The following is a 12500-nucleotide window of genomic DNA, read 5'->3' as shown; positions in this document are numbered from 1 at the left end:
CCAAGGCTTTGGCATGCCATGTTGCTGGCCAAGGCTGTGGCATGGCATGCTGCTGGCCAAGGCCGTGGCATGGCATGCTGCTGGCCAAGGCCGTGGCATGGCATGCTGCTGGCCAAGGCCGTGGCATGGCATGCAGCTGGCCAAGGCCGTGGCATGACATGCTTGCCAAGGCCAAGGCATGGCATGCTGCTGGCCAAGGCTTTAGCATGCCATGTTGCTGGCCAAGGCTGTGGCATGGCATGCTGCTGGCCAAGGCCGTGGCATGGCATGCTGCTGGCCAAGGCCGGGGCATGGCATGCTGCTGGCCAAGGCCGTGGCATGGCATGCTGCTGGCCAAGGCCGTGGCATGACATGCTTGCCAAGGCCAAGGCATGGCATGCTGCTGGCCAAGGCTTTGGCATGCCATGTTGCTGGCCAAGGCTTTGGCATGCCATGTTGCTGGCCAAGGCTGTGGCATGGCATGCTGGCCTAGGCCAACGTGCCACCGCCACCGCCGCGGGCCGCCACTCGACGCATCCCGTGCTTGGCTATGTAGTTTCGATGCCACAAGCCAATGTCACAAGCCAAGCGATGGCATGTGCCAAGCGCCCGCCTAGTGTCACGGCCTTGGAATTTCTGAACCAACCCTCAGTCTTTCCAAGCCAACCGTGCGGCCTTAGATGCTTGTAGCACGCCTTGCTTGCACCTAAGTAAGCCTTTTGTGGAAGGGAGCTAGGGGAATGCACACACAAGAGTGATTTAGAGAATATTAGCTTTGTATTGCACTAGAGAGAAAGCTTACAACTTGGATACTTGGTTCTTGGTTGTTACATAGGTTGGTTTGGCCAAATGAGGGCCTCCCCTTTATATAGCCTTACAAGGATCATTCTAGAACTACTATAGTGGAGAGTGTTCTAGACACTTCCACCTATTATATCTAATAGACTATTCTAGAACTATATGGATGGAGGGGATTCTAGATCCTTCCCTCATCCTCAAAAAGCCTATTCTAGAACATACATACAACCTTTATTCTAGAGTCTTCTAGCTCTATACTAGCTCTATACTATTCTAGAGACTTCTAGGCAATTCTCCCATAGCCTTTATTCTAGAGAGTTCCAGAACTCTCTAGCATCCTTCTTGGCCTTCATACTTTCTCAAGTCTTCCAGGAGCTTCCAAGCCATTCCAGTAGTCTCTTTTTCTTGAGATTTCCTTCTCTTGGACAATTTGGCCTGGTCACGTTGGTGGGTCGTGACACTAGGCATAGGCGTGGCCTGTGGCCTGGCCATGCTGGCCAGCCTTAAGGGAGGTGCCCCCCCCTTATAATAGCCTGTTAAGCCCTTTTCAATCTGGCAGGAGGAAACATCAAGCATGTTCGAGGAGTCATAATGGGGTTTTTTTAAAAAGTAATGGTTTTTTGCCAAAACTTTCAACATGAAAGTTGTATGAAATAATTTAATACACCATAAAAAAAATTATAAAAAAATATTTGGCCACCGGAATATTTTATTTTAATTTATTTCAATTTTAATACTTAAAAAATAATAAAAATTACTAAAAATACTCAAAAAATTCTAGAAAAATTCCAACAATTATAAGATGAGGCACTAGTAATTATAGTAATTTTTTTAATTATTTTTTTATTTTTAATTTATTTTATTATAATTTTTATGAGTAAATAAATAATTAAAAAGCCCGACGAACGTGCAAAAACTCTTAGAGAAACCCAGCAAGCATCGGATAGCTCGAATGCAAATAACAAACGCAACAGGCAACTTCCGAGGGACATACTTTTCCCAACAAGCTTCCACTGGGGAAAGCACTAGCAACGGGTTCGCAAGTCAAAGGCAACCAAACGGCTATTACCCAAGGGACAAGCATTTCGCAGGGCAACATATACGTAAGTCAAAGCCAAACCAAATGGCAATTACACGAGGGACAGGATTGCTTGCCAAGGGCGTGGCATGCGATGTTCTAGCCCAAGGCAAAGGCACGCCACGCTGCGGGACAAGGCCGTGGCAAGACATGCGGCTGGCCTTGGCCTTGGCATGGCATGCCGCCGGCTTTGGCTGGGCTGCGTTGGCCTTGCCATGGAATGTTGCTGGCTTCGGATGGGCTGCCTTGGCCTTGGCCTTGGCCGTGGCATGGCATGCTGCTGGCCTTGGCCGTGGCATGGCATGCTGCTGGCCTTGGCCTTGGCCTTGGCATGGCATGCTGGCGGCTTTGGCTGGGCCGCCTTGGCCGTGGCATGGCATGCTGCTGGCCTTGGCCTTGGCATGGCATGCTGCTGGCTTTGGCTGGGCTGCCTTGGCCGTGGCATGGCATGCTGCTGGCCTTGGCCTTGGCATGGCATGCTGCTGGCTTTGGCTGGGCTGCCTTGGCCGTGGCATGGCATGCTGCTGGCCTAGGCCTTGGCATGGCATGCTGGCGGCTTTGGCTGGGCTGCCTTGGCCGTGGCATGGCATGCTGCTGGCCTAGGCCTTGGCATGGCATGCTGCTGGCTTTGGCTGGCAGCCTTGGTCGTGGCATGGCATGCTGCTGGCCTTGGCCTTGGCATGGCATGCCGCCGGCTTTGGCTGGGCTGCGTTGGCCGTGGCATGGCATGCTGCTGGCCTTGGCCTTGGCATGGCATGCTGCTGGCTTTGGCTGGCCTGCCTTGGCCGTGGCATGGCATGCTGCTGGCCTAGGCCTTGGCATGGCATGCTGCTGGCTTTGGCTGGCCTGCCTTGGCCGTGGCATGGCATGCTGCTGGCCTAGGCCATGGCATGGCATGCTGCTGGCTTTGGCTGGCCTGCCTTGGCCGTGGCATGGCATGCTGCTGGCCTTGGCCTTGACATGGCATGCTGCTGGCTTTGGCAGGCCTGCCTTGGCCGTGGCATGGCATGCTGCTGGCCTAGGCCTTGGCATGGCATGCTGCTGGCTTTGGCTGGGCTGCCATGGCCGTGGCATGGCATGCTGCTGGCCTTGGCCTTGGCATGGCATGCTGCTGGCTTTGGCTGGGCTGCCTTGGCCGTGGCATGGCATGCTGCTGGCCTAGGCCTTGGCATGGCATGCTGCTGGCTTTGGCTGGGCTGCCTTGGCCGTGGCATGGCATGCTGCTGGCCTAGGCCTTGGCATGGCATGCTGCTGGCTTTGGCTGGGCTGCCTTGGCCGTGGCATGGCATGTTGCTGGCCTTGGCCTTGGCATGGCATGCTGCTGGCTTTGGCAGGCCTGCCTTGGCCGTGGCATGGCATGCTGCTGGCCTAGGCCTTGGCATGGCATGCTGCTGGCTTTGGCTGGGCTGCCTTGGCCGTGGCATGGCATGCTGCTGGCCTTGGCCTTGGCATGGCATGGTGCTGGCTTTGGCTGGGCTGCCTTGGCCGTGGCATGGCATGCTGCTGGCCTAGGCCTTGGCATGGCATGCTGGTGGCTTTGGCTGGGCTGCCTTGGCCGTGGCATGGCATGCTGCTGGCCTTGGCCTTGGCATGGCATGCTGCTGGCTTTGGCTGGGCGGCCTTGGCCGTGGCATGGCATGCTGCTGGCCTAGGCCTTGGCATGGCATGCTGCTGGCTTTGGCTGGGCTGCCTTGGCCGTGGCATGGCATGCTGCTGGCCTTGGCCTTGGCATGGCATGCTGCTGGCTTTGGCTGGGCTGCCTTGGCCGTGGCATGGCATGCTGCTGGCCTAGGCCTTGGCATGGCATGCTGCTGGCTTTGGCTGGGCTGCCTTGGCCGTGGCATGGCATGCTGCTGGCCTTGGCCTTGGCATGGCATGCTGCTGGCTTTCGCTGGGCTGCCTTGGCCGTGGCATGGCATGCTGCTGGCCTAGGCCTTGGCATGGCATGCTGCTGGCTTTGGCTGGGCTGCCTTGGCCGTGGCATGGCATGCTGCTGGCCTTGGCCTTGGCATGGCATGCTGCTGGCTTTGGCAGGCCTGCCTTGGCCGTGGCATGGCATGCTGCTGGCCAAGGCCTTGGCCTGGCATGCTGCTGGCTTTGGCTGGGCTGCCTTGGCCGTGGCATGGCATGCTGCTGGCCTTGGCCTTGGCATGGCATGCTGCTGGCTTTGGCTGGCCTGCCTTGGCCGTGGCATGGCATGCTGCTGGCCTAGGCCTTGGCATGGCATGCTGCTGGCTTTGCCTGGGCTGCCTTGGCCGTGGCATGGCATGCTGCTGGCCTTGGCCTTGGCATGGCATGCTGCTGGCTTTGGCTGGCCTGCCTTGGCCGTGGCATGGCATTCTGCTGGCCTTGGCCTTGGCATGGCATGCTGCTGGCTTTGGCTGGGCTGCCTTGGCCGTGGCATGGCATGCTGCTGGCCTAGGCCTTGGCATGGCATGCTGCTGGCTTTGGCTGGGCTGCCTTGGCCGTGGCATGGCATGCTGCTGGCCTTGGCCTTGGCATGGCATGCTGCTGGCTTTGGCAGGCCTGCCTTGGCCGTGGCATGGCATGCTGCTGGCCTAGGCCTTGGCATGGCATGCTGCTGGCTTTGGCTGGGCTGCCTTGGCCGTGGCATGGCATGCTGCTGGCCTTGGCCTTGGCATGGCATGCTGCTGGCTTTGGCTGGGCTGCCTTGGCCGTGGCATGGCATGCTGCTGGCCTTGGCCTTGGCATGGCATGCTGCTGGCTTTGGCTGGGCTGCCTTGGCCGTGGCATGGCATGCTGCTGGCCTTGGCCTTGGCATGGCAAGCTGCTGGCTTTGGTTGGGCTGCCTTGGCCGTGGCATGGCATGCTGCTGGCCTTGGCTGCGCTGCCTTGGCCGTGGCATGGCATGCTGCTGGCCTTGGCCTTGGCATGGCATGCTGCTGGCTTTGGCTGGGCTGCCTTGGCCGTGGCATGGCATGCTGCTGGCCTTGGCCTTGGCATGGCATGCTGCTGGCTTTGGCTGGGCTGCCTTGGCCGTGGCATGGCATGCTGCTGGCCTTGGCCTTGGCATGGCATGCTGCTGGCTTTGGCTGGGCTGCCTTGGCCGTGGCATGGCATGCTGCTGGCCTTGGCCTTGGCATGGCATGCTGCTGGCTTTGGCAGGCCTGCCTTGGCCGTGGCATGGCATGCTGCTGGCCTAGGCCTTGGCATGGCATGCTGCTGGCTTTGGCTGGGCTGCCTTGGCCGTGGCATGGCATGCTGCTGGCCTTGGCCTTGGCATGGCATGCTGCAGGCTTTGGCTGGCCTGCCTTGGCCGTGGCATGGCATGCTGCTGGCCTAGGCCTTGGCATGGCATGTTGCTGGCTTTGGCTGGGCTGCCTTGGCCGTGGCATGGCATGCTGCTGGCCTAGGCCTTGGCATGGCATGCTGCTGGCTTTGGCGGGGCTGCCTTGGCCGTGGCATGGCATGCTGCTGGCCTTGGCCTTGGCATGGCATGCTGCTGGCTTTGGCCGGCCTGCCTTGGCCGTGGCATGGCATGCTGCTGGCCTAGGCCTTGGCATGGCATGCTGCTGGCTTTGGCTGGGCTGCCTTGGCCGTGGCATGGCATGCTGCTGGCCTAGGCCTTGGCATGGCATGCTGCTGGCTTTGGCTGGGCTGCCTTGGCCGTGGCATGGCATGCTGCTGGCCTTGGCCTTGGCATGGCATGCTGCTGGCTTTGGCAGGCCTGCCTTGGCCGTGGCAAGGCATGCTGCTGGCCTAGGCCTTGGCATGGCATGCTGCTGGCTTTGGCTGGGCTGCCTTGGCCGTGGCATGGCATGCTGCTGGCCTAGGCCTTGGCATGGCATGCTGCTGGCTTTGGCTGGGCTGCCTTGGCCGTGGCATGGCATGCTGCTGGCCTTGGCCTTGGCATGGCATGCTGCTGGCTTTGGCTGGGCTGCCTTGGCCGTGGCATGGCATGCTGCTGGCCTAGGCCTTGGCATGGCATGCTGCTGGCTTTGGCTGGGCTGCCTTGGCCGTGGCATGGCATGCTGCTGGCCTTGGCCTTGGCATGGCATGCTGCTGGCTTTGGCAGGCCTGCCTTGGCCGTGGCAAGGCATGCTGCTGGCCTTGGCCTTGGCATGGCATGCTGCTGGCTTTGGCTGGGCTGCCTTGGCCGTGGCATGGCATGCTGCTGGCCTTGGCCTTGGCATGGCATGCTGCTGGCTTTGGCTGGGCTGCCTTGGCCGTGGCATGGCATGCTGCTGGCCTTGGCCTTGGCATGGCATGCTGCTGGCTTTGGCTGGGCTGCCTTGGCCGTGGCATGGCATGCTGCTGGACTTGGCCTTGGCATGGCAAGCTGCTGGCTTTGGCTGGGCTGCCTTGGCCGTGGCATGGCATGCTGCTGGCCTTGGCCTTGGCATGGCAAGCTGCTGGCTTTGGCTGGGCTACCTTGGCCGTGGCATGCCATGCTGCTGGCCTTGGCCTTGGCATGGCATGCTGCTGGCTTTGGCTGGCCTGCCTTGGCCGTGGCATGCCATGCTGCTGGCCTTGGCCTTGGCATGGCATGCTGCTGGCTTTGGCTGGGCTGCCTTGGCCGTGGCATGGCATGCTGCTGGCCTTGGCCTTGGCATGGCATGCTGCTGGCTTTGGCTGGCCTGCCTTGGCCGTGGCATGCCATGCTGCTGGCCATGGCCTTGGGGCTGGGCTGCCTTGGCTGCGGTTCTTATCACTAGACGTGCGTTGCGTGCGAAGGCGTGCAAAGGCGTGCGCGACCATGCGCGCAACACGCGCACCGTGGTCAAAAGACCACGCGCGCGGTATTCGCACAGGCCACGCTGCCCACGCCGCGGGCATGCCAGGCCAGGCTGCCCTGGCCGGCTGCATGCCAGGCCGCCCAGGCCGTGCGCATGCCATGCCGTGCTGCCCAGGCCAGCTGCATGCCAGGCCGCCCAGGCCGTGCGCATGCCATGCCGTGCTGCCCACGCCGCGGGCATGCCAGGCCGGCTGCATGCCAGGCCGCCCAGGCCGTGCGCATGCCATGCCGTGCTGCCCACGCCGCGGGCATGCCAGGCCGGCTGCATGCCAGGCCGCCCAGGCCGTGCGCATGCCATGCCGTGCTGCCCATGCCGCGCGCATGCCAGGCCGCCCACGCCCGCGCGGATGCCACGCCATGCTGCCCAAGGCCGCGCCCAGGCCGCGCAAGGCCGCGGCCAGGCCGCCCAAGGCCGCGCCCAGGCCGCGCAAGGCCGCGCCCAGGCCGCCCAAGGCCGCGCCCAGGCCGCGCAAGGCCGCCCAAGGCCGCGGTCCAGGCCGCCCAAGGCCGCGGCCGAGCCGCCCCAGGCCGCAGCCCAGGCCGCGGTCGAGCCGCAGTGCATGTAACCCAAGGCCGCAGCCCAGGCCGCGCCCAACATGGGGCGTACCTGCCACTGCCTTGCCCTGGGCAAGGGAGGTGCCCCCCCCTTATAATAGCCTGTTAAGCCCTTTTCAGTCTGGCAGGAGGAAACATCAAGCATGTTCGAGGAGTCATAATGGGGTTTTTTTAAAAAGTAATGGTTTTTTGCCAAAACTTTCAACATGAAAGTTGTAGGAAATAATTTAATACACCATAAAAAAAATTAAAAAAAATATTTTTTTACCGAAAATATTTTATTTTAATTTATTTCGATATTAATACTTAAAAAATAATAAAAATTAATAAAAATGGTCAAAAAATTATGGAAAAATTCCCATAATTAAAGGATGATTCACTAGTAATTATAGAAATTATTAAATTATTTTTTTCATTTTTTTAATTTTATTTTGATTTTTTTATGCCAAAGAAGGGCTTTAAAAATTCGAAAAGCTCCAGAAAAATTGCAAAAAAATAGGGAATGACATTTAAAATTGATTGTAGTGCATTTTTAATTGTGTTGCACGGTTTGGGTAAGATTATAAAAGAATCATGTTCAAAAAGATCGATCGAGGCGGTGGCATGCCATGGCCTTGGCCTTGGCCATGCCTTGCACAGGGACTTGGCCTTGCCCACTGCCTTGGCCTTGGCCTTGGCCTTGGCTTTGGCCTTGGCCTTGGCCTTGGCATGGCATGGCATGCTCGCCGAGGCCGTGGCATGCCTTGCTGCTAGCCAAGGCCGTGGCGTGGCATGCTCGCCCAGCCCGTGGCATGCCATGCTCGCCCAGCCCGTGGCACGCCATGTTGGCCCAAGGCATTGGCATGGCATGCCGGCCAAGGCATGCTGGCCAACGTTGCACAAGGCGGTGCCATGGCATGGCATGCTGACCAAGACCGTGCCATGGCATGCTGGGCGAGGCCGGGGCATGGCATGCTGGCCGAGGCCGTGGCTTGCCATGCCGCCACGGCCGTGGCATGCCGGGCAACGGACCGGCATGGCCCAGCCCGTGGCACGCCATGTTGGCCCAAGGCATTGGCATGGCATGCCGGCCAAGGCATGCTGGCCAACGCTGCGGCACGGCGAGCTGGACAAGGCGGTGCCATGGCATGGCATGCTGACCGAGGCCGTGGCATGGCATGTTGGGCGACGCCGTAGCAAGGCATGCGGGCCGAGGCCGTGGCATGGCATGTTTGCAACGCCGTGGCAAGACATGCGGGCCGTGGCATGGCATGGCATGCGGGCCGAGGCCGTGGCACGACATGTTGGCCAAGGCTAAGGCATGGCACGCCGGGCAACGCGGTGGCATGGCATGCCGGGCAACGCGGTGGCAAGGCATGCGGGCCGGGGCCGTGGCATGGCATGTTGGGCGACGCCGTAGCAAGGCATGCGGTCCGAGGCCGTGGCATGTCATGCGGGCCGAGGCCGTGGCATGGCATGCGGGCCGAGGCCGTGGCATGGCATGTTGGGCGACGCCATAGCAAGGCATGCGGGCCGAGGCCGTGGCATGTCATGCGAGCCGAGGCCGTGGCATGGCATGCGGGCCGAGGCCGTGGCATGGCAAGTTGGGCGACGTCGTGGCAAGGCATGCGGGCCGAGGCCGTGGCATGTCATGCGGGCCGAGGCCGTGGCTTGGCATGCGGGCCGAGGCCGTGGCATGGAATGTTGGGCGACGCCGTAGCAAGGCATGCGGGCCGAGGCCGTGGCATGTCATGCGGGCCGAGGCCGTGGCATGGCATGCGGGCCGAGGCCGTGTCAGGGCAAGTTTGGCCCAGGCCGTGGCTCGACATGTTGGCCAAGGCTAAGGCATGGCACGCCGGTCAACGCGGTGGCATGGCATGCTGGGCAACGCGGTGGCAAGGCATGCGGGCCGAGGCCGTGGCATGGCATGTTGGGCAACGCCGTAGCAAGGCATGCGGGCCGAGGCCGTGGCATGGCATGCGGGCCGTGGCCGTGGCATGGCATGTTGGGCGACGCCGTGGCATGGCGTGCCGGCCGAGGCCGTGGCATGGCATGTTTGGCAACGCCGTGGCAAGACATGCGGGCCGTGGCATGGCATGGCATGCGGCCCGAGGCCGTGGCATGGCATGCGGGCCGAGGCCGTGGCATGTCATGCGGGCCGAGGCCGTGGCATGTAATGCGGGCCGAGGCCGTGGCATGTAATGCGGGTCGAGGCCGTGGCATGGCATGTTGGGCGACGCCGTACCAAGGCATGCGGGCCGAGGCCGTGGCATGGCATGCGGGCCGAGGCCGTGGCATGGCATGTTGGGCGACGCCGTAGCAAGGCATGCGGGCCGAGGCCGTGGCTCGACATGTTGGCCAAGGCTAAGGCATGGCACGCCGGGCAACGCGGTGGCATGGCATGCTGGGCAACGCGGTGGCAAGGCATGCGGGCCGAGGCCGTGGCATGGCATGTCGGGCAACGCCGTAGCAAGGCATGCGGGCCGAGGCCGTGGCATGGCATGCGGGCCGTGGCCGTGGCCGTGGCATGGCATGTTGGGCGACGCCGTGGCATGGCATGCGGGCCGAGGCCGTGGCATGGCATGTTTGGCAACGCCGTGGCAAGACATGCGGGCCGAGGCCGTGGCATGCCATGTTGGGCAACGCCGTAGCAAGGCATGCGGGCCGAGGCCGTGGCATGGCATGCGGGCCGTGGCCGCGGCATGGCATGTTGGGCGACGCCGTGGCATGGCATGTGGGCCGAGGCCGTGGCATGGCATGTTTGGCAACGCCGTGGCAAGACATGCGGGCCGTGGCATGGCATGTTGGGCAACGCCGTGGCAAGGCATGCGGGCCGAGGCCGTGGCATGGCATGCGGGCCGAGGCCGTGGCATGTCATGCGGGCCGAGGCCGTGGCATGGCATGCGGGCCGAGGCCGTGGCATGGCATGCGGGCCGAGGCCGTGGCATGGCATGCGGGCCGAGGCCGTGGCATGGCATGTTGGACGACGCCGTAGCAAGGCATGCGGGCCGGGGCCGTGGCATGGCATGTTTGGCAACGCCGTGGCATGACATGCGGGCCGTGGCGTGGCATGGCATGCGGGCCGAGGCCGTGGCGTGGCATGTTGGGCAACGCCGTGGCAAGGCATGCGGGCCGAGGCCGTGGCATGGCATGCGGGCCGAGGCCGTGGCATGTCATGCGGGCCGAGGCCGTGGCATGGCATGCGGGGCGAGGCCGTGGCATGGCATGCGGGGCGAGGCCGTGGCATGGCATGTTGGGCGACGCCGTAGCAAGGCATGCGGGCCGAGGCCGTGGCTCGACATGTTGGCCAAGGCTAAGGCATGGCACGCCGGGCAACGCGGTGGCATGGCATGCTGGGCAACGCGGTGGCAAGGCATGCGGGCCGAGGCCGTGGCATGGCATGTCGGGCAACGCCGTAGCAAGGCATGCGGGCCGAGGCCGTGGCATGGCACGCGGGCCGTGGCCGTGGCCGTGGCATGGCATGTTGGGCGACGCCGTGGCATGGCATGCGGGCCGAGGCCGTGGCATGGCATGTTTGGCAACGCCGTGGCAAGACATGCGGGCCGAGGCCGTGGCATGGCATGCGGGCCGAGGCCGTGGCATGCCATGTTGGGCAACGCCGTAGCAAGGCATGCGGGCCGAGGCCGTGGCATGGCATGCGGGCCGTGGCCGCGGCATGGCATGTTGGGCGACGCCGTGGCATGGCATGCGGGCCGAGGCCGTGGCATGGCATGTTTGGCAACACCGTGGCAAGACATGCGGGCCGTGGCTTGTCATGGCATGCGGGCCGAGGCCGTGGCCGTAGCAAGGCATGCGGGCCGAGGCCGTGGCATGGCATGCGGGCCGAGGTCGTGGCATGTCATGCGGGCCGAGGCCGTGGCATGGCATGCGGGCCGAAGCCGGGGCATGGCATGCGGGCCGAGGCCGTGGCATGGCATGCGGGCCGAGGACGTGGCATGGCATGCGGGCCGAGGCCGTGGCATGGCATGTTGGGCGACGCCGTAGCAAGGCATGCGGGCCGAGGCCGTGGCATGGCATGTTGGGCGACGCCGTAGCAAGGCATGCGGGCCGAGGCCGTGGCTCGACATGTTGGCCAAGGCCGTGGCTCGACATGTTGGCCAAGGCTAAGGCATGGCACCACGGGCAACGCGGTGGCATGGCATGCTGGGCAACGCGGTGGCAAGGCATGCGGGCCGAGGCCGTGGCATGGCATGTTGGGCAACGCCGTAGCAAGGCATGCGGGCCGAGGCCGTGGCATGGCATGCGGGCCGTGGCCGTGGCATGGCATGTTGGGCGACGCCGTGGCATGGCATGCGGGCCGAGGCCGTGGCATGGCATGTTTCGCAACGCCGTGGCAAGACATGCGGGCCGTGGCATGGCATGGCATGCGGGCCGAGGCCGTGGCGTGGCATGTTGGGCAACGCCGTGGCAAGGCATGCGGGCCGAGGCCGTGGCAGGGCATGCGGGCCGAGGCCGTGGCATGTCATGCGGGCCGAGGCCGTGGCATGTCATGCGGGCCGAGGCCGTGGCATGGCATGCGGGCCGAGGCCGTGGCATGGCATGCGGGCCGAGGCCGTGGCATGGCATGCGGGCCGAGGCCGTGGCATGGCATGTTGGGCGACGCCGTTGCAAGGCATGCGGGCCGAGGCCGTGGCATGGCATGTTGGGCGACGCCGTGGCATGGCATGCGGGCCGAGGCCGTGGCAAGGCATGTTTGGCAACGCCTTGGCAAGACATGCGGGCCGTGGCATGGCATGGCATGCGGGCCGAGGCCGTGGCATGGCATGTTGGGCAACGCCGTGGCAAGGCATGCGGGCCGAGGCCGTGGCATGGCATGTTGGGCAACGCCGTAGCAAGGCATGCGGGCCGAGGCCGTGGCATGGCATGCGGGCCGTGGCCGTGGCATGGCATGTTGGGCGACGCCGTGGCATGGCATGCGGGCCGAGGCCGTGGCATGGCATGTTTGGCAACGCCGTGGCAACACATGCGGGCCGTGGCATGTCATGGCATGCGGGCCGAGGACGTGGCATGGCATGTTGGGCAACGCCGTGGCAGGGCATGCGGGCCGAGGCCGTGGCATGGCATGCGGGCCGAGGCCGTGGCATGTCATGCGGGCCGAGGCCGTGGCATGGCATGCGGGCCGAGGCCGTGGCATGGCATGCGGGCCGAGGCCGTGGCATGGCATGCGGGCCGAGGCCGTGGCATGGCATGCGGGCCGAGGCCGTGGCATGGCATGCGGGCCGAGGCCGTGGCATGGCATGTTGGGCGACGCCGTAGCAAGGCATGCGGGCCGAGGCCGTGGCATGGCATGTTGGGCGACGCCGTAGCATGGCATGCGGGCCGAGGCCGTGGCTC

The sequence above is a fragment of the Camellia sinensis genome, unplaced genomic scaffold (assembly GCF_055761805.1).
Source record: "Camellia sinensis isolate YWXY unplaced genomic scaffold, ASM5576180v1 Unanchor6, whole genome shotgun sequence".
Taxonomy (NCBI): Eukaryota; Viridiplantae; Streptophyta; class Magnoliopsida; order Ericales; family Theaceae; genus Camellia; species Camellia sinensis.
This window is presented reverse-complemented; position numbering follows the sequence as displayed.